The sequence below is a fragment of the Canis lupus genome, chromosome 2, assembly GCF_011100685.1.
Source record: "Canis lupus familiaris isolate Mischka breed German Shepherd chromosome 2, alternate assembly UU_Cfam_GSD_1.0, whole genome shotgun sequence".
NCBI classification, from domain to species: Eukaryota; Metazoa; Chordata; class Mammalia; order Carnivora; family Canidae; genus Canis; species Canis lupus.
Genome location: NC_049223.1, coordinates 76,384,645 through 76,406,176, shown reverse-complemented (window position 1 = coordinate 76,406,176; position 21,532 = coordinate 76,384,645). Strand labels below are relative to the sequence as shown.

Genomic DNA, 21,532 nt, shown 5'->3' with positions numbered 1-21,532 from the left:
AGGATTGGAAAAAATCCAGGGGGTGAACCCACAGGGTTGGACACATAGGAGCCCAGAATCCTGGGGCCGGGGAAGATCCCAGGGTTTGCGGACCAATGTTAGCCAGGGAGCCCTCTGTTCAGGTGAGCTCTTCCACAGAAACCCGGTGTCTCATGCAACCACGTGGGTGGATCTGCAGACACAGCTGAGCACAGGAGGCAGGTGGGTGGGTGCCAGCTTGGAGGATCGATGGGAACCTTCTACGGGGTTGAAAATGTTCCAGTCTTCATTGTGGTGGTTACCTGGCTACAGAGACTTTTCAAGACTCCTCAAACTGTCTAAGACCTGTGTGTTTTCCCGGGTGGAAATCATAGCTTATGAAGTGCATTCGGTAGTTGGAGACTGGGGTGGTCAAGGGTGGGAGTGGACTCTGCACCCTCGGGCCACCTGTTGCACACCTCTCATGGCAGCCCAGGAGGGCCCAGCTCTGCCAGAAAGGCCTGAGCCTTCAGCCCCGGGGTCCTTCACCATGGCTCCTAGGGTGCTCCCCACACCACCCCCCAGCAGCACCCACCTGCTCTGCTCAGGCTACTGTCTGCAGGAGGAACCCCAGGCCATCCCTCTTGCAAATCCCGAATTAATGAATCCCAGGAATCTGCTGCCTGTGAACAGCCACTTCTTTGGGGTTTTGGTAAGAACGACAGGGATTAGGGCCCCGCAGGCGGGGCACCTCCTCCGGGGGGCTCGGTTTTCACCCCAGGAGAAATCTGAACTGCCCCCCCCCGCCCCCACTCTCGCATCCCCTTTGCATCAATCCCTTGTTCGTACAAGAGGCATTATCTATCTAATCCCTACCCGCCCTGGCTGGCTCCCCCTTGGGTGGGGGCAGGCGTAGGTGGGGCCCATGCGGTCCCCCCTCCTGGCTGCTTTTGGCCCTGGGTGCCCAGAGGTGTCCCCTCCTCACTCCTTCCGGCCAAGGGGGCTGGACCATGGGGAGAGGTGGGACTGGCAGGCTGTGGATGGGCTCTGAGTACCAGGCCCAGCCAGCAGCTCCCTGAGCACACGTCTTGGGGTTCGGGAAGTGGGCTGGCATGAATAAATCGGGCAGGTGACTGGTATCTCTGTCCCTGCCCCCCTGCCCATACTTAGTTCTGAAGGGGCGGCAGTACCAAGGGCTGGTGAGATGACACCAGCTTGGACCAGATGCGCTGCTGACAAACACTTGTAGAACCCCTGCAGGGGCCGGGGTCAGACAGGCCTGACTCTGGTTCCAGACTCCCCCACCCACTGCTCTGTGACATTGGGCAGTTTCCTTCTCTATAAATTGAGAATAATGAGAGTGTTTTCCCCCAAAGGGTGGGGGTGGGGGACATAAATGCAAAATAGAGCTCTTGGAGTAAATGCAAATAAACGGTGGTGGTTTAGTTTATTAATTAATTGTGCGGGACGCAGCTGCCTCTCTACATGCCTACTGATGCCCCCACCTCAGGCAGACACCTGTTTGGATGTGTTCACCTGGCTTGGCCGAGGTGCACCAGCCTCGGGAGATCCCTTAACATTGTACCATGAGGGAGGGAGCTTGTTCCCTGGTCACTTGAATGAAGACTATGGTGTCTCCTTGCTGGCTGTGACCGCTGTGTGTGGGGTCCCTGACAGCCTAGGGAGGATACGAGAGTGGGTGTTAGGTGTGGCAGGATGTGAGGCAGGCGGGGGTCAAGGGGAGGGAAGAGGGAGTTGGTACCCACACAGCCTCAGCCAGTGGCACACTTTTGCCACAGGCTCTTCCCAGCTGTGTCCCCAGGGATGATGGGAAAGGACCCTTTGGGATGAAGCCAAAGGGCCAGGTGGCTCTGATCTCCCTGTCCGTGGCCACTTGGTGGCCAGGGTGGCTGGGTGGGCAGATCTGGGGAAAAGATGGTGAGCTGGGCCTTGCAAGGACTCCTTAGCTTCTGGGAGTTCAGAAGAGATGACCCAGGGTGGTCTTCACTGAAAGCTCCTGGTCCGCCCTCCACTCTTGCTAGTGTGGGGAGGCCTGCCTGCAGCTCTGGAAGCCCCTGGAAGTTCTCGTATCCTTCTGCAAGAGTCCTGACCCCAGCCACAGGAAGAGGGCTAGAAGCTCTCCTCCTCTCTAACCCTCTTCTTCAGCCAGAGACCTGATGATGCCAATGCTTGGAGCCCGGCTCTCTGGCTTCTGTGCTCAGGACAAGCCAGCCACTAGGGGTTTGGTCCTAGGGCTTCCTCCTCCTTGCTTGTGACCTTAGCATCCTGTCCCTTGGGGTGGGGGGTGCCACTCAATTGCTGAAGTCCCCTTCAGCTTGGCTGTGTGAGAAGGGCTCCATGATTTGAGCTCTTCTTTATCCATCTAGGTCCCCTGCTCTGGAGCATGGAGCCCAGGAGAGAGGATACTCGCTGGGTAGATACTGAGCAGAGAGTCAGGAGGCCTCTTTGGGGCCTCAGTTTCTTACCTGTGGAAAGAGGAGGCTGGGCCCTCTCAGCAGGGGAGCTAGGCCCATCAGGGGTCGGGTGCAGGAAGGGAGGGGAGGGAGGAGGGTGGCTGGGCGGGGCAGGGCAGGAGTGGCCCTCACCCGGGGGGGGCTCACAAAAGAGCCATGTGTCCTCCATGGGCAGTGCCGGGCCGGCCGGGCGGCTGCTCTAGGGCTGGGGATTTGGCTTCGGAGCGAGGCTTTATTATGTTTCCTTTTTAATTACGATGGTCTTGGCTCCTACAAGAGCAGCTTTTGTTGGGGCAGCTTAGGGGAGGGAGGGCGGCAGGGCTGGCCAGTCTGGGGCTGGAGGGGCTCCACAGGGAGGGGCAGTGTTCAGAACCCCCTCTCGGTTCCCTGGGAAGGGGGGTGCGGGGCATCAGGGAGAGAGGACAGCTCTGGTTTGGTGTTGGAGGCCAGCGAGGGAAGCTGAGTTTGAGCCCCATTTGGACATGCGACATTGTGGGTACCTGACGGCCCCACCCCATAGATGGCCCCTGGGAATCTCAAATTCTATCTCAACCCCCCTAAACTGCCTCACATTCTGGGTTCTCCATCTCAGCGAATTCATTCTTTCAACAAACATTTATTGACCACCTATCATGTGCTGGATCCCACTCTAGGTGCGTGGGGTACACCAGGGAGCAAACAGACCTACATGTCCTGTCCTTGGGGCGCTGACCCACTAGTGCTTTTCTATTCATGCGTTTGCCCCCACAGCCTCCAGGGAGGGGAGATTTTGCTGTGAGCCTGCCCAGTACTCAGGACAAAGCTGGACACACAGAAGGCTCTTAGGAAAAGTTTCCTTACTGCAGAGGGAAAGAACCTTCTGGAAGGCAGGTGGAGCTGGGGGTGCTTGGGTCCAGAGAAAGGTGTGGAAGGAGACTCACGGGCTGCTAACACCAGGAGTGGGGAAGAGATGGCTAACTTGCCTTCCTGCATCTGGTATGACGCTGGGCCACTTGTCCCAAAATGCATCTGTTATTTTGTGTTTTGAACAAGCAGATAAGAAAATCTTCAAATCAAAAAGAGGTTAAATAAACAAATACGGTAACAACAACAAAACCCCCCAGCATGAGTTTTTTAAAAATTGCATTCTTCAGGGGCGTCTGTGTGGCTCAGCCGGTTGCATGTCTGCCTTGGTCTCAGGTCATCATCCCAGGGTCATTGGGGGGGACTCTCTGCTCAGCAGGGAGCCTCCTTTTCCCTCTCCCTCTGCCTGGCGCTCCCCCTGCTTGTGGTTTCTCTCTCTGTCAAATAATTTTTTTTTGTCAAATAAATTTTTAAAAAATCTAAAAAAAAATTGCATTCATCTTTTTTTCTCCCTAAAAAGTAAAGCATGTAAATTTTGGACTCCGACTTCCGCTGTTTCCCAGATGTGTGACCTCGGGCAAGTCACTTTGCTTCCCTGAGTCTGAATTTCCAAACCATCTGTAACCTTACAGGGTCGCATGGGGCAATGACTGAATTTGGGGGTATTGATACTGCATTCAAGCCCCTGGAGTAGGGGTGAGGCTTGTGGAGGGTAGGAGCTCTTCACTACGGGACTGTCCCAGCTCCCACCCACCGCAGACACCTGTACCCCTGAAGCTCTGGGGCCCTAGCCCTGTAATGCAGGGGTGTCCTCGAGGCTAGTTGCCTTCACGCTGTGGCCTCCTGCTTTCTCCCCAGGTGACTTCTCACCTGGGATTCCAACTACTTCCTGGGCCTTGGGAACAGTCAGGACTGGGCGCTCTAGTCCATTGGACCTGGACTCTCCAGCCCCTTTCTAGCTAGGTTCTCTGAACAGCAGGGGCCAGGCATTGCTGAGTCTTGAGTCTCAGGGAACTGGAAGGCAGCTCAGGCTTGCAAACAGAAGTCACACCCCTACAGGGCTGGTCCGGGGGAAGGGAGAAGGTCCCTTGGGGCCCACCCATAATTCCACCTCCCTGGTCCAGGGTGGGGATCTCCAGAAAATCTTTCTTGGACCACTCTAAATAAAATAGCACCACCCCTTCTCCTGCTGGCTCCCAGATCCCATTGGCCCATTGTTACCTGGGCTACGAACGTGGGCTCTGGAGCCCGGCCAGCCTGGGCCAGAGTTTGCTGATCGTGGACTGTGGACTTCTTGGAGATGGGGCCTTTTATCTGGTCGCTGCTGTATCACAGCCCCAAGCACTTTCCCCATGGTACAGACGGCCAAACCCGGGCTCAGAGAGGGCAACTGGCTCTCTGGCCACCACACAGCAGATCCTCGGCCGCACAGGAACTTTTAAATTGGTCTCTCTGGAGTGCTCCCCTTGTCAGTAGTCACACACACACTCCTCACCCTTCCCCGAGCTCTAGACACTCAGGTCCCCACAGCCTCCAAAATAGGCTGGTCCTCCGGGAGGCCGTGATTTAAGGCTGGGCCCAAGCGCTGACGCGTGAGAGGGGAGCAGGTGGAAGCAATGCGAGGGGGAGCGCTTCCCGCCCTGCCAGGCGCCCCATCTGGACAGGGAGGCTGCAACATGATCTGTGGGCCGGAGAGCTGGGCTATTTTGGGGGTGGCACCGGAGGCCCAGGCATCATGACTGGGGGAAGGGGTGTCTCTTGCCCCTGCTGCAGGCATAGGATGTAGGCCCTGGACCGTAGGCCGTTCCAGAAGGTCAGGACAAGCGCAGGGAGTGGGAACCTCCTCCTGGTGCTTGCTGAGAAGCTTTGGCAGGTGGGGCAGGGGTCCGTAGAGAAAGTTTTTCTTGCTCAAGGGGCTGGAGGCTCCAGGGCCACATGTGTGGACTGAGGAATCACCAACCAGCCTTGGGCCCAAGTTGGGTGCTTGTCCTAACCCTGCAACCATCTCGCTGTGTGACCTTGGGCACGTCGCTCTCTCTCTCTGGGCCTCAGTGGTATTATTGGGAGATCTCTGGTCCTATCCAGCTCTGGGCTTCCATCATCTTGGCGACAAAGAAGGAGAGCCTCATGCTCTAAGGTTCTAGAGACAGAGGGGATGGTTAAAATATTTTAAGATCAACGGAAGAATTCTGACTTTCTAAGACTAGGGATAAGAAGAATAATTCAAATGCTCTGGGTTGTAGGGGGGATGATTAGGTAGCTAAGACTCCAGTCACTAGGTGGTCCAGAAGGCATGTGTGCCTCCAGAGCACAGCCCAGAGGAGTGCAGGGCCCCGGGAGTGGGGGGACGTGGGGATAGCAGGGTCAGCGGAGGCCAGTTGGTTTCTGGAAGTCACAACTGGCACAGATGGGCCCTACGGGCTGGCCCATTCTGGTGCTGAGCTGAGGCCAGGAAACCAGCTGATGCTGCTGCCTGCCCCGGCTTTTCTGCCAGGACCCACCCAGCTGCCGTTGGGCTGCCGCTTTGGGGTAGTGCCCGCCAGAGGCGCAGAGTGAGAGCGTTAGCATGGACATGGGAGCCCCTAGGGACGGCCGGGCTCCTGCCCCTCCCTTGTAGCCTTCTGGGTGGGTGCTGGCTGCCTTCCCGGGGGTCACCTGGACCCCAGGAAAAGTCTCCTTGGGCCTGTGATCTCACTGAATGTCGTTGAGTCAGGGCTTCTGGGAGAAGGGGAGAGTGGTCTGGCCTGGGTGAGATCTGGGGTGGTGGTATGGGGGAGAGGCCCCAAGGTTGCCCAGCCCACCCCTGTCCCATGCCCCAGGCACATGACCCACATGACCCTTCTGGAACCCCTACTTCTTTATCTGTAAGATGGGGATGACATTCCTGCATTAAGTGAGCTGAACAGAGGACCATGGCTCGCAGACCCAATGTTCATGGGACCCTGCAGGGTAGAGATGGGGGCAACCTATGGGGAGGGAAGGGGGACTTGCCAGCTGAGGTGCCTCAGAACCGTGACCTCCAGTGCCTCCCATGCGGCAGGGCCAGGCCTCAGCCCTTCTGTCTTGTCAAGGCCTGGGACTCGGTCCGGAGGCCCCACAGCTGCCTTTCCCTTTGGTGAAAACTCCCCACTAACCAGTCCATGAGGAGCTGGCTGTGGGGCTGGGTCTAAGCAGCCGATTGAAGATACGATTCTTGGATCTGCCGTGTGGGGCAGACCCACCAGGAGAAACACTTGGAAATCTTCAAGTGGTTCTGAGACCCTGAGAAGTAGGAGGGGACTGCTGAGCCCCGGCATGTCCTGGGGCACATTCAGGTGTGCATGCATGTGTGTGTGTGTGTGTACACAGGAGTGCTATCTTAACTCACTGCATATAATTCTTCTTTTTTTTTTGCTTCTAGAAGAGGAGGTCTGGAAGGGGCAGAGGGAGAGGGAGAGAGAGAATCTTAAGCAGGCTCTACACCCAGTGCGGAGCCCTATGCAGGGCTCCATCTTCTGACCCTGAGATCATGACCTGAGGGTGACTCCTGAAACCAAGAGTCAGATGCTCAATCAACTGAGCCCCCAGGAGCCCCTGACTGCCTATCATTCTTACCCTATCACCTATCTGTAGTGTCTTTAAATGTAATCTGTCGGGCTTCATAAAGGGTTTGATGCAGCTCTAAGAAATATTTTAATTTGAATAAATAGTATAAAACAATCAGAAGTTTCTATAGTGGGAACTTTTGAAACCTTTGGATTGGGCCTCCTGGCACCATGGGAAATGGAATTGTGAGCAAGTCACTCTACCTTTCTGAGCCTCAGTGTTCACATCTGGAAGTTGGGGAGAGTGGTTTGTGCCTCGTGATGTTAAGGTTGTGGGAGGTGGTATTTGGGAAGAGCCTGGCTTGGCACTTGGCATGTGGACCATGTCCCTGCTGAGGGTCGGGGTCCTCAGAGATGCTTCCTGCAGTTTCTACTTGACTTATGTCGGGGACGAGCCATCCAGATAGGCTCCTCCCAGGAGGTGTGGCTTTTGGAGCTGTTCTAAGGGTTCAGGTGGGAGCCCCTGGAGATAAGGCCCAGAGGAGGAGCAGGGCAGGAGACTCCTGGGTGGGGAGCTCTGGGGAGGTCCAGGAGTTGCTGGCCTGGCCCTGAGGAGTATGTGGGGAGCAAGAGGATGGGCTTGCTGGGTTCTGTCTGAAAACAGGGAGCAGGATGGAGGGGTGACACATGCGTGATCCCCACTTTCACAGGTATGAAAGCTGTGGCCCACAGAGGGCTCTCGGGTAGCTAGTCACCCTGTGGCCCCACAGAGATGGGGAGGGCTTTCAGCTTGTGGTGTATTGGGCTTTGTCATAGCAAAATTGGAATAAAAAATCCCCAGTTAAAGATTAAAAACAGTAATCTTTTTTTTAGACTTTACTTATTCACAAGAGACACACAGAGAGAGGCAGAGACACAGGCAGAGGGAGAAGCAGGCTCCATGCAGGGAGCCCAACATGGGACTCAATCCTAGGACCCCGGGATCACGCCCTGAGCCAAAGGCAGACGCTCAACTGCTGAGCCACCCAGGCATCTCTAAAAACAATAGTCTTAAAAAGAAGGAAATGCAGATGAGGCAGCCAAAGCGACTGGCCTGGGGTGGCAAGGCCAGGACAGGAGCAGGACTGAGCAGGAGTGGGATCGGGGGTTCCCATCTCTGCGCCCACGATGCTTCTCCTCCTTGGGGCGCCACCCCCCAGCGCCTCCTCCCTGACGCTCTCAGCCTTTATTGGGTCCTTAACGGGCTCTCCGAGACCTGGCACCTGCCGCCTTTTCTGTTCTAATTAAAGGCGGATGCTCTGGGGGGCGGACGGGGGTAGCGTGCGGGGGGCTCTGGCTCGTGGCCACCCTGGGCGACACATTCCTGGCTCCTGACTCACAGAGAAATGTCTTCGTGTCTCCTCGGCACTTTCGGACCTTGCAGCTGTGGCCACATTCCTCCTCCCTCTCCACCCCCCTCTGGCCGGAGCTGCCCCGGACGTTGCGGACCCATCCCAGGCTGTGGAGACTGAGGCCCCGCGGGGTGGGTTTCCCAGCTGTGCCAGGGCAGAGTCAGGGGAAGGGGAGAACCTTTCATGTGGGGTGTGCTTTTGCCCTCACCTCGGCTTAGGGCAGTGAATCTCAACCGGGGGTGTGAGGGGCAAGACGTCTGGAGACATTTTGGGTTGTTACAACCGTGTGTGTGTGTGTGTGTGTGTGTGTGTGTGTGTGTGTGTGTGAGAGAGAGACACACTGTCCTCTTGGCACCGAGATGGTAAAGGCCAGTAGCTAAACTTCCTATACTGAACAACTAAACTTCCTATACTGATACCCCCCACGAGAAAATTAGCTGGCCCCCAATGTCAGTAACCCCAAACCTGAGGAATCCAGGCCTAGGGCTAGAGCAGCGGCTTGGGGCCCCCATTCTGCACTTTCTCCTTAAGCCTCTCGCTGTGGTGAACCCCCGAACTGGATGCTGGAGACCCAAGACGGCCCCATGTCTAATCCTGGTGCTCAGGACCTGCTTCCTCCGCCCCCGACCAGTGTGAGAGGCAGACAGGGGCCCGGCTCCTTCCCAACCCCCAGAGCAGGGGAGCCCAGAGAGGAGCCAGCAGGCATCTTCTGCTTGAAGAAGGATCCGTGACGCTGAGGAAGGTGTTGGGGGGACAAGCTGTGTCCTCCTCTGGCCAGCGCCGAACTGAAACCTCTAACTCTCAGGGCCCCTTGGGCTCTCACGAGCCAAGCTTCTCTTTATTTATTTATTTTTAAAGATTTTATTTATTTATCCATGAGAGACACACAGAGAGAGACAGAGACACGGGCAGAGGGAGAAGCTGGCTCTCTGCGGGGAGCCCCATGTGTGGACTCGATCCCAGGACCCCGGGATCATGCCCTGATCCAGAGGCAGACGCTCAACCACTGCACCACCCAGGCGCCCCACAAGCCAAGTTCTAGACTGGATTTCTACCCAGTGTGGTGGGGGGCCTGGCGCACCAACCAAGGGTGGGCAAGCCAGGCTGCTCAGACCTGTCGCCTGGTTTTTTAAGAACGTTCCCTACCACACACTCACGTCTGCTCGTTTACAGATCGTCTGTGGCTCCATCGACGGTTGTGTCATTGTGACACCGTGTGGCCCTCAAACCCTGAAAATAGAATAGTTTCCCTTTCAGGCCTAAGTCGCTGCCAGCTGGGGGCTGACAGGAGGGCCTCTATCGGGGGGTGGCGGGGGGATATCCTAAGGGTGGTCAGGCTCTCACACTGGTTCCTCCCTAGAGCCTCAGTGTCCCCACGTGTAAGCGGCAGTCTGTGTACAGGCCTGTACACCCGTGCTGAGGCCCGGGGTGCCTGTGCATGAGGAGAGAAAGTCTCGTGCCCGGGCCAGCAGCCTGAGCCCGGCTATTTATGGGTTTCCGCCGGGAGGGGGGCCCCAGGCTGCGGGCCGTGTCTGACCTGAATTCTTACACTTACAGGAAATTAGAGCCCTTGGAAGCAGGTGCGCTGGTGATCCCAGCACTCGGGTGGCCGAGAGGGTGATGTGGCTGAGGCAACAGGCTGGGGGGCGGGTGTGGACTGGCCGACTGACGCAGGAGGAGCCGGTCCGGAGGGGCCAGGGCTCCCATCTCGCCTTACTGCCGTCATGAGAGGAAAATAGAATGGGTACTCCCATGCACTGGGTTCTTGCTCTGTGCTTTGCGTGGGTTTGCTTCATCTTCATAACATGCCTATGAGGTATGCTTATTGGCTCCATTTTACAGACGGGGAAACGGAGGCTCTGGGAGGTTGACTCACTTCCCGGTGAGCATAGAACAGGTGTTGGAGTCAGGAAAGACTGTCTAATTCCCATTCTCAGATCCTGTTATCAATACCGCTGCCTTTGGGGAATGAGGGGGGTCTCCAAGAAAATTCCAGAAGTTCTGTGGGTTTTGGCAGTTTCCTGCTGAGGTGGCAGTGGGCACATAGCAGTGTGGGGGCAGAGTCAGGGTGTGTGATGGTCCCGTCCTGGGGATGACGTGGGAGGGCGAGTGGCTGGCATCTTGGGGACTAGTTGTGTGCTTCAGTGAGTGCTGGGGGTGGCTCAGGGACGGCCAAATGTTCGCAGGTCAGGACAGTAGCCTGGGAAAGATGGAGTGATGGGATCTGCCCTGATGCCAGGTGGGCCGCAGGTGCCCTGCCTGTCCACCTGCCTGAAGTGGGAATGAGAAGGCAGGTGTGAGAGATCGAGTGTGTCCAGGGTGTGTGTGTGACACTGGCTCTGACTCGAAAGAGGATGTGGTGATGTGAATACCTGTGTGACACTGCGGATGTGAGAGATGGTGAGTATGATTGTTTGAACATCTGGGGTTTTACGGGGGCAGATCAGGCCTGGTGTGGCCAAAAATGTATTCAGTTTTGGGGATTTCCTTTGTGAAAAATAATACAAATTGTGAATGCTAAAAACTGTGAAATGAGTAAAGAAACCACAACAAATTACGATGGTTTTTAAAGTTGACAGATACCACAAACATGACCAAATCCAGAAAATATCATAATATTTTTATTAATGAACTTCCTGGCACACTCCTGTCTTGCCGATTTCCCTACCTCTTTTTGGCTTTGACCATCATGTGAACTCATTGCTAGGCCCTTGCAGGGTCTTGGAAGGAGCCCACAGCTTAAGCCTTGGGATGCGTGAGTCTGTGTGGGGAACGTGTGCGTGTGTGTGTGTGTGTAAGGGTCTGACCAAGTGTGAGGTTGAGAGTGAGAAATGGGGAGTGAGGTTTTCATAGCAGAATGGATCAATGAATATTTGTTGACTGAGTAAAAGAGAGGCTCGTGTATGTGGGTAAATGTGTGTAGGGTACATACATGTGTGTTTAAGCCCGTGTGTGCACACGTGTGACTGTGTGGGTGTGTGGTTATATCAACGAGGAAGGAGTGAGTGTGAATCTGTGTGAGGTTCCTTGGGCATCTTTTGTTTGGCCTTCTGGCTTTGGGGAACCTCTCCTGTCTGTGCTCTGTCCACGCTGTTCCCCACCCAGGGGCAGAGGGGCACAGACACGCTGTCGCATTTGGTCCAGGCCTTTTGGGGACAGGCTTGGCGTGCGGAATTCACAGTTCCTTCCCCTGTCCTGCCTCCCTTCCTCCCACTAGGAAATGTTGGTAATTCAATCCACGGAGAGACTCAGTGTCCTGGGGAGAGGTTGGCATGGGCTGTGTGTGCATGTGTGGGTCTGTGTGTGTGTGTGAGAAAGAGCATGTGTATGTGTGAGAAAGTGTGTGTATGAGAGTGAGGATGTGAGTGTGCATGAGTGTGAGAGACTGTGAGTGTGTAAGACTGTGTGTATGTAAGAGTGAGAGTGTGTATGAGAGAGTGAAAGACTGTGTGAGAGAGTGTGAATGTGTAAGACTGTGTATGTGAGAGTAAGAATGTGTGTGGGAGCCCGAGAGACTGAGTGAGTGTGAGTGTGTAAGACTGTGTGTGTGAGAGTGAGAACGTGTGTGGGAGAGTGTGTATATGTGTGAGTGTGAGACTGTGTGAATGAGAAAGTGTGAGTGTGTAAGACTGTGTGTATGTGAGAATGAGAATGTGTGTGGGAGTGTGAGAGACTGTGTGAGTGAGAGTGTGTGTGTAAGTCTGTGTATGTGAGTGTGTGTGTCTATGTGAGTGTGAGAGAGTGTGAATGTGTAAGACTGTATGTGAGACTGAGAATGTGTGTGGGAGAGTGTGTATATGTGAGTGTGTGAGACTGTGTGAATGAAAAAGTGAGTGTGTAAGACTATGTGAGAGTGAGAATGTATGTGAGTGTGTGAGAGTGTATATGTGAGTGTGAGTGAGTGTGTAAGGCTGAGCGTGAGAACGTGTATGGGAGAGTGTGTATATGAGTGTGAGAGTATGTGAGTGTATGTGAGAGTGTGCGAGGTGTGTGTGGGAGTGTGAAAGTGTGTGCGGCAGACTGTGTGTGTGTGGGGGGTGTGGGAGAGAGTATGTGCGTGAGAGAGAGTGTGGGTGAGAGAGCGTTCCGCAGCATGGGAGCCACCCAAGGAGCATGCTATGCTGTTCCCGTCCTTCCTGGTTCGTGGGGAGAAACTGAGGCTCGGGGAGGGGCGGGGGTGTGTCCGGACCAGTTAGCGGCACCAGGCGGCCCAGAGCCCCTCTCCGGGCGGGGGCTCCCGTGGGCGGGCCGGGCGGGGCGGAGGAAGGGGCCGAGGCTGCTTGGCTGAGAAGCATCATCCCTGACCTGGAGGGGCTTCCAGAGAAGGGGGCGGATGCGGGGTGTCGTAGGGGTGCCGCGAGGGCTCCCGGGCGGCGCTGGGGGGCTGGGGCCGCTGCAGATCCGAGCCTGCCGTCCGTGGGGTGAGGGATGGCTTGGCCGCCAAGGAGGCTGCACGCGCTCTGGGCAAGAGCTGGGTCTGATGGGCTGGGGAGACAGGGTTGCCGAGTGGAGGCCCCCCCAGCTGTGGCCTTCGTCACTGCTCACCGCCTCCGCATGAGCTTCCCCCCAAGACAGGTGGACCCAGCCATAGCCAAGAGAGGCCGTGCGCGGGAGCTGCTCTCCCCTCCGGTAGCTTCCTTCCAGTGTGGCAGGCGGCAGGCCGGCTGGGGTCCAGGCGCGGAGCTAGGCCGCCCGGGTTCAAGTGCTGATCCAACTGGCGCTGCGCCTTAACCTCTCTGCGCGCCCGAGTCCTCACAAGGGCAGGACGGCGGGACAACCGTAGAGAGTTGTCACGAAGCATCCAGGTGTCGGGGCCTTGCGCCGTAAGGCCGTGGCTGTGACAGCTGTTACTGTACTTAGAGCAACCACATCCAGACAGAGAGATTTCTTCTCACTGAGCCACCCGGGAGGGCTTCCCGCAGAAGGCAGCAGCCTGGTGCCACGAGAAGGCTGGCTTGGGGTGAGACCGGATCGGGCCCGCAGCTTGGTCCCCTGGCCGTGTGCGCCGGGGGAGTCACGGGCCTCTAGGAGCCTCGGTTTCTCCCCTGTGAGGAACGGGAGTGCGGTAACCATAGCCGACAGCCCTGAGCTTCCTACACCTCCAACACGAGGCCAGTGCTGGGGCCTCACCCAATCCCCACCCAGTCCCGTATCCACCCCTGAGGGAGGCGGGACTATTTCAGGGACAGACAGAAGGCTCTGGAGGCGAGGTCGCTTGCCTGGAAGGGCAGGAGCCCGGACTGACTTCGGGTGAGCTTGGCCGTTAATGGGTTCCTGACCCCTCTGTGCAATGGCGATGAGTATTGAGCAGGGTCGAACCAGTTTGTACAAAAGGAGCAGGTTCTCCAGGGGGAGCCTAGGGGAGAGGGGACCCCAGCGGAAGCCTCAGGTTGAGCAAAAGCAGGGAGGTGGGCTTCTAATTAGTCCCCCGGGGAACAGAGCTACCTGTGGCCCGGGGTCTTTGGGAAAGACCTAGAATCGGGAACCATGGTAGAATAGAAACTTCAGACGTGTGGTAGGCCCTGTTCAAGCTACTCCATAAAAGGAGCAGCCCTGGGGCCTGTGTGAGTGGCCCCCGGCCCCCACCCCAGTCCACCCCGTCCGGGCCTGCTCCTGGCTCTGGGACCTGACAGCACTCTGCATCCCCGGGGTCCTTGCTCTCTGGCTTCCGGTTGGGTCCAGCCAGCAGGGGGAGGGGAGGAGGGTGGGTAGGAGCAGGAAGGGGGGCCTGCTCCCTCCCTGCGGCCTCCCTCCCAGGGGCTGGCCTTAGTCCTCTGCAGCTCTCCACATGGTGTGTTGCCCCAGTCCTGGCACCCGCCTGGGGCAGACGGGTGCTAACAGCTCCCCACTGTTGCCAGTTGGGCACCACACCATCCCCTGCTGGATGGGAATGGACCCACTCCTCTGAAACCCCTCTTCTGTTATCCCTTTTGCACGAGTCTGTTTTCTGCTAGCACCCTGAGGTGTCTCCCCCCCACTCCTCTTAGCTGGCCTGAGGAATGTCACTTTCAAGTTCTCAGTGGGGCCCGGAGCTTGCGGGAGGAGGGCCCCAGAGTCATTTCAACAAACACTAAACTCAACAACCACAACTTTAAATAAATAAGTTCTGGTACGTGAGGTGACTGCTCAGCCCCAGAAGCTTCGGGAAAGAGTTCTGCCCCCATCTGTCCAGCCTGGCGCTGTTCTGGTGTCCACAACACTCTGAGGTCTGCTGGGCTCACCCCATGTCGGGGACCCACCGAGAAGCTACCTGACGCCGTCGTGCAGAACTGGGAGCTCAAGTCTCTGCAGCTACCCTGAGGGTACGTTACAGGTGCTTCTTCCCTGAAGTCAAGAAGTTCTTCCCACGTCCAACCACCTCATCTCCAGTGTTGTGTCCATGTCTCCTAGTTTAGCCCTTTCACGGGCATCTTGTCAGCCAACCCCAACCACCCTCAACTGGTTTCAAGGTACAAGAACACACTACATCTGTGAACAGACTGGGGGTGGGGGTAGAAGTGGGGGGACCAGCCAGGATGCTGCTCATGTAGCCATGCAGGAGAGGATATTGGCCTGGGTTGGGGAGGTAGCCCCGGTGCAGGTAGAGAGAACCAGCCGGATTCCAGAAGTTCTCCCATTTCACTAACCAGACCCCAAGCAGGAAACACCATATAATTCTTTGGACAAACCAAGGCTCCTGAATTCGGTTCGGAAAATTTGTATCCTGTCCCTGTGAGGCACCCCATCCACTATGCCTTTTGGGAAGGTGGGCGAATGAAAGTCAGAAGGGGGCTATTGTGTGTCTCATCATTTGGTGTATATTTATCGCTTTTTAAAAAGTCTGTGTGGGGCAGCCCTGGTGGCTCAGTGGTTTAGCGCCGCCTTCAGTCCAGGGCCTGATCCTGGAGACCTGGGAGATCCGGGATGGAGTCCCACGTCAGGCTCCTTGCATGGAGCCTGCTTCTCCCTCTGCCTGTGTCTCTGCCTCTCTCTCTCTCTCTCTCTCTGTCTCTCTCATGAATAAATAAATAAAATAAAATTTAAAAAAAGTCTGTGTGGTCCATGTGCTAAAGGGCTGCTATCCCCCTGATGCTTCCAGCTTAGAGTATTGTAGGTCTCTGGGTGAGACCCTCCTTCCCCCCACCTCATTTTTCCTAATAATACCTGCTGTTTGCCTGCCTTCCCCCCTCGCAGGATCTTGAGAGCCCCGGACAGTGCCTGGCACAGAGTCAGTAATAACTGAACACCTACCCTGTTTCAGGTACACGTTATCTCCTTGAAACGTCCACTCGCCCTGAAAGCTAACTGTGTCCTGAGAGCCACGTTTCCTGGGAGGGCCCAGAGGCACAGGGGCATGAGGACCTGCGCTCAGGGTCACGACCCTGGAGGGCAGCAGAGTTGGGACTTGAACCCAGGCTTGCATGACTCCCAGCCCTGCCTCTGTCCCTGCAGCCTCCCTCCCACCCCCTCCTCCCTTCCCCTCCCCACCTGGTCCCTTTCTCCCAAGTGGGGCTGAGCCAGATACGAGACTGGGGTTCCAAAGACCTTCCTCCTACTTGGTCCAGAGATAAATATTTGTTTCTCCCAGTGTAAATACCCCTCCGTGGTTAATGAGGCAATCCCAGGGCCATTTCCTGGCACGGCTCAGTGCCTGGAAGTCTCTTTCGCTATGGGAGGAGCAGGCCCAGTAGGAGAGCTGCTGACGGGGGACTCAGGAGCTCTCCACAACCCTTTCATTTACAGATGAGGAAACTGGAGCTCAGAGGGGAGAAGTGATCCATCCAGGGTCACGCAGACAGGGCGCAGACCCACACGCCCCAGCTCACGACTCCCGGCCGTGCTGCCCTTATTGCTCACTGCTTCTGGACACTTCCCGGGCTGTCCACCCATTGCACGGTGAGCGTGATGGGCAGGCAGCCCGAGCGCCCCGAGACTGCCTCCCCCCCGCTTTCCCTTGGCATCTCCAGTCAATGTGGCACTCACGGTCCCTCGGGCATGGACCCCCTCCTGCCATCCCCACTTAAAGTGATACTTTAATAAATTATGCTTTTATGTTATTACACGTGGAGCTATAAAAGCAGAGAGTGTGCAGCGGGGCTGAGGTAAGGCGCCCGCGACTTTGCAATTTCCTGGTCTGGCCTGGCTCTGCTCCGCGCCGTGAATTTTTCATTAATGTGCGCAGGTGACGCCACGGGGGCAGACGCAGGCCAGGTATGCTCTCGCGGCGGCGTGGCCCCCTCCCGGACTCGCTGGGTCGGATGGGTGATGGTGGAGGGTTCACACCACGGTGATAGCGCCTGGCTCTGGATAAGCTTTAGATTCGAACAGCAAGTGATCCCCCGAGTCCGTGGGGAAGGAAAGGGTGTCCACTGGCCGAGCGCCTGGCCCGTGCCAGCCCCTGGGCCCAGGCTTCGACACGCATTACCTCATTTCGCCCTGAGAAAAGCTGTGAGCTCAGCATTATGAGCCCCATTGGACGGACGGGGCCAGTGAGGCTCGCCTGAAAAGCAGCGGTGCCAGGCCTGCGCCCAGTCGGTCTGATCCCAGAGCCCGTGTGCATCACTACTATGCTCTCCCTTCTCTTATTTCTCTCTCCCTCCTCTTGTCTCCAGATCCTTTCCGTGTAGTCATGGTTACAGAGGCAATGGGCATGTCGTCGGTGAGGAAGGAAGCTCCTCAGACCCTCCACACCTTTCCCCGGGCTGCTCCCTCCTGACATGCCTTCGCTTCTTCCCACTGGGTTTAGGATCCCGGGCCTCATGCTCTGTAACCCCCAGCCTGCCTCTGCACACCCTGCTCCTCTGTCTGGGTACCCACTGGTCTGTGACCTGCTCATGGAAATCAGGGTCCTGAGGCCACGCTTATCACATGAGTCAGGCTTCCCATCTGTGCCATGGGGCTAAGGTGTCAGTAGAATACCATGGAAATGGGTCCGAAGCAACCTACCGAGGCTTGTATGGGTCTCGAATGATTCTAGAAGATTCCAGAATGAGAGAGGCAACAGGAAAACAGGCACCCTGGACCAGTAACTGGATAACTGGGGTGTGCTCTTCTGTGAAGTGGGCCCAGGAAGTCTGTGGGGGTCAAATGGGAGCCCCTCTGCCTCCCCGTGCACATGCCCAGTCGAGACCAGATTTCTGCAGCTCTTTTGGGAAATGATCCCAGGAGCCGAAGACAAAACCAAACTTGAAATAAACACTCGGGGCCGAAACACCCCACAATTCTGGGCAAGTAAGTATCCTCTCAAGCCGGCTGGCTTCCACGCCATGTCCAAGTGCATACATGGAGCAGCAGGGGTGGCTTGGGCCTCCCTCAGAGAATTAGTGAGATTAGCTGAAGGCCGGAGCCCAGCAGATGTCCCCTCTCTGGACTCGGTGACTCACTTGCCTCCCTGGTTGAGAAATGGATCCAGCCGGGCCTGAGCCGTCCTGGCTGGTGGGGAACGAGACACAGGGCAGAGGTCAGGGTAAACACCCGCGGTCAAGGCGGGAGGTCGGGATGAGGGTGGGGGCAAGAAAGAGGACAGAACATTTCCACTCAGTGGAAGGAAGAGCTCTTGATGGCCTGAGCTGCCCTAGAGCAAGAAGGGCTGCCTTGAGAGGCAAGGTGGGCCCAGGCCCGGAGACGTGCAGGTGGGGTCCCGAGGACCCCCTGAAGGCAGGGAGGAGTCCAGCCAGCATTGGGAGGATCCCAGGCAGGATGCCTGTTCGGGTCCCTCCAGCAAGGGGCTCTGCTAAAGAGACGGGCCAACTCTGCCTGGAAAGGGCAAGGTGGAAAATATTTTAGGCTCTGCAGATCGTATGGTCATGGTTGTGGCTACTGAGCTCTGCTGTTGCAGGATGAAAGTGACCACACACAACACATAAAAAAGAATGCAGGCAAAAATGTGTTCCAATAAAACTTTATTTACAAGCGGGTCAGACTTGGCCCAGGAGCTGTAGTTTGCCAACCCTATAGAGCCTGTGGTGCTGGACTCCCTGGGCAGTGTTGGGGTGACCCTCTGCGATGCTTGTGGAGGGGAGGCCCCTGACCTGCTCTCGTGTACTTGACGCTGCTGGGGTTTCTTTCATTTCCTTTTCCTCCCGCCCCATCCATTCACTGGCTCATCTTTTATTCACCCACTGACTTTGCCGTTTCAACAAGTTTCTAGTTCATGCTCTAGCTCACGGACTTGTTTGCTTCCTAACACACTCACCCGAGGATTCGTCCCGCCGCTCACTCACTCGTTCATTTATTCCTCTGCTGGAATCTCAGCATCCTGACCGTTATCATATGGAAATGCTATAGGAGCTGAGATTGTTTTATCTGGAAAGAACTCAGAAAACACAGGGGTTTGGGTATTGTCTCTTAGGTTTTGTCAGGTTTCTATGAATAAGATCCCAAAGTTGTTATTCCTTTATTAATTAGTCCTGCACTGTTTCCACACTCAAAACCTTCATCTGCCTGAGCTTCTGCACTAGGTCCTGCACTGGGGCACGGTGCACAGTGAAAACATCCTCCTTGTCCTCCAGGAGCCCAGCCTCCAGCCTAGACGCAGACTGCCAGTGGATGGCTTGTTCCAGGTGGGGACAATAGCATGGCAAGGACCAGGAGGTGAGGCAGAGTGAAGTATGTTCCAGAAATGGAAGTTCAGTCCATTTGGAGCAGTGTGTGTGTGTGTGTGTGTGTGTAGACACTGGGCCTCCAATCCCTCATGCCCTATAATGGTTCTGACTTCCTAGGGCTGTCACTAAGGTTATAGGGCCCTTAGCTCAGTGCTTGAGCTCAGCACTTGCCGGCTATTATCGAGGGTTAGCAAATATCAATCTTTAATCATTGTTATTCATTAACAATAATAATAATTATTATTATTGTTAGGTGGATTTAAAAAATGAACCAATGGATGAGGATTGTGTGGGTGGTCTAGTAGGAGGGACTGAGGAGAGAGGATGGAGTCAGGGACCACTCAGGGTGGCTGTGAGTTTAGCCAAAATATGGTAGAAGGGAAAAAGCAGTATTAGCAGCTAACATTTACTAGCCACTTAGGATCTGTGCTATTTGGGACAATTTCCTGACATCTCTGACCTTTGGTGTTTTCTTCTGTAAAATGTGGGTGATGGTAGGGACCACATCTCAGGTGGCCATGTGGATGAAATGAGAATAATGCTCTTTAAGGGCTTATCATCAATGAATGGTAACTAATATCTTTATTATTACAGCTGAGTCCCCCTACCCCAATGTCCTATAGACCTCTCACATTGGGGTCTTCACAACCGTTGCATTGATTCCCACTTAGCAGCAGAGGAGACCAAGGCTCGGGGAAGTGGAGTGCTGTGCCCTACATCACACAGCTGGCTGGGGCTCCCGCAGGATGAGGAGCACATGGGCACAGAGAACCACAAGGACGAGCCACCGACCTGTCCTGTCTCTGGGCTCAGGCCTCATTCCTGGCAAGTTTCAAGTCCCTCCTGCCACTCCCAGGGAGTGTCTTTCCCGTGCACACCAGCCTGCCCCTCCTGCCCCACTGGGCTCCTGCTGTCCTGAGTCTGGAAAGTTCCCCAGGCCTGGGAGAGATAAGGGGTGCCTTGCCCAGGCCCCAGGGCAGTGCCCGTCTGCGGCCCCTTTGATCGCAGACCAGATGGTTTTGCCAGCCCAGCTGCTAGAGAGGCTGCGGCAGTGATAGGTCAGGTCCAGGGAGGGGCCCAGCCTGGTATCAGCCACCTGGAGGGGGCACCTCCTGCCGTCACCGTAGCAACAGGCGCCCATCCTGGCAAAACAGGAAGCTATTCCTGCACTGATGGTGGGAGAGGCAGGCGGGGGGGTGTGGGGGGGTGTGGGGTGGGGTGGGGGGTGGGGGTACCCAGGCATCCTAATCTTCTAGAGGAAGTGGTCTAAGAGGTGGGGCCTGGCTTAGCATCTCTGTCTTCCTGTCGCCCTGATGAATGTGAGGGTCGGGGGCAGCAGGGATGACCCCCGAACCACAAGTTGCCCAAATCCTGACTGAGATTACTGGGTGGGAAGAGCTTCCCCACGCAGCCTGGGCTCACCAGTCTGAGCAGCTGTGTGGACCTCTTTCCTAGGCGGCATCCACGCTGGATCTTTCCAGGCTCCAGTGTCCTGCTGCCCAGCAGGGTGGTGGCATTGGGTCCAGGCGCCAGGTCTGACCTGGCCTTCATGACATCCCTCGAGCCCCCTCCCTGCCGAGGCAGTCACGGGAGCCGATCGCCTCAGGCTCTTTGCTCTTGGCTGGGTAACTTTGAGTGAGTCCCCATTTGTTTATCTGTAAAATGGGGATGCAGACTCTTCCTCTTAGGGCTGATGTGACAGGCCAATGAGATAATCTAGGGACCATGTCTAGGACAAGAATAAAGCATTTTAAGGTGTAACACCCCCCCACCCAGAGCCCGAACCCTAGAGAAGTACCAGTACTCATATTGCCAGCAGTCGTGCGGCACTGAGGAGAGGGGCTGGGAGGATTGAGGGGTGTCTCCTGTCAGATGTCAGGCACTGGGCCAGCTGCCTCCTCTGCTGTCACTTCCTTCATTTTCCCAACAGCCTTGAAAGGCAGGAACATGGCCTCTGGTTTACCGACAGGGAAACTGAGGCTGGGGGCTTCACTCTCTGAGTTCTCATTGTGACTCACATGCTCTGTGAGTCTGGAAATTCGGGCTGGAGGTTCTCCCCAGCTCCCGTAGAATAACATAGGGACTCCGAGAGAAATCGTTCAGTTGGTGGCCCTGCTGGTCCTAGGCAGCCAGGGCCGGGGCAGCAACATGAGGTCATTGGGATCATCCTAGAGCTTGGGCCCTGCCCTGTTCTAGCTTTCTCTACTGGGAATGCCAGCTCAAGGGAATGGGACCAAACTAAGGGTGCTTCCTTCTGTCTACAACATGGAGCTTCCAGAATGTGCTGGGATCTCTGCTGGTTGATAGGGGTCCAGAGAGGGGCAAGGTGCAGCTCTGCTTTGGAAAACAAAACCCCTGCGTGCAGACAGGGTGATGTAGAAGGTGTGTGGGTGCTCATGATGGTGCTGGCACAATAATGGGTGAGACAGCAGCAGTCCTGGAGAAAGGGACAGTGGTCTCAGGGACAGGCCCCCGCAGCCCTGGTAGGGATGGCAGGACAGAGAGGGTGGGTGACTTGCCCAGGGTCACAAGCAAAGTAGTGAGTGACCCAGGACCCTGGCCACTGGTCCAGGCCCCTGTATGCCCTTCCCATCCCATTCTCACATTCTGAGAACAAATTTCCGGGGCCCATGCTCTGAGCCAGGCCCGTGCTGGGATCTGCTGAAGGTATGGATGCATCATCGTGCTTTCCGCCCTCAAAGACCCCCCTCTGGCTGGGGAGGCAGACACCTAAACAGGCACGGATAACAGAGATGAGG

General features: G+C 56.2%; 1 long non-coding RNA gene across 7 annotated transcripts in view; it reads left to right on the top strand.

The window, feature by feature from the left end:
* The window catches only part of LOC106558292, an 82,730-nt gene extending 63,967 nt beyond the window's left edge, over positions 1–18,763 (top strand). For 6 of the 7 annotated variants that reach the window (XR_005356049.1, XR_005356051.1, XR_005356050.1 and 3 more), the window contains 2 exons: positions 15,364–15,430; positions 15,913–16,210. This is a non-coding gene — a long non-coding RNA (uncharacterized LOC106558292). Of the gene's footprint in view, positions 1–15,363; positions 15,431–15,912; positions 16,211–18,680 lie in introns of those variants that run through there. The other variant, XR_005356053.1, reaches the window with a different exon arrangement.
* Positions 18,764–21,532: the final 2,769 nt, after the last annotated feature.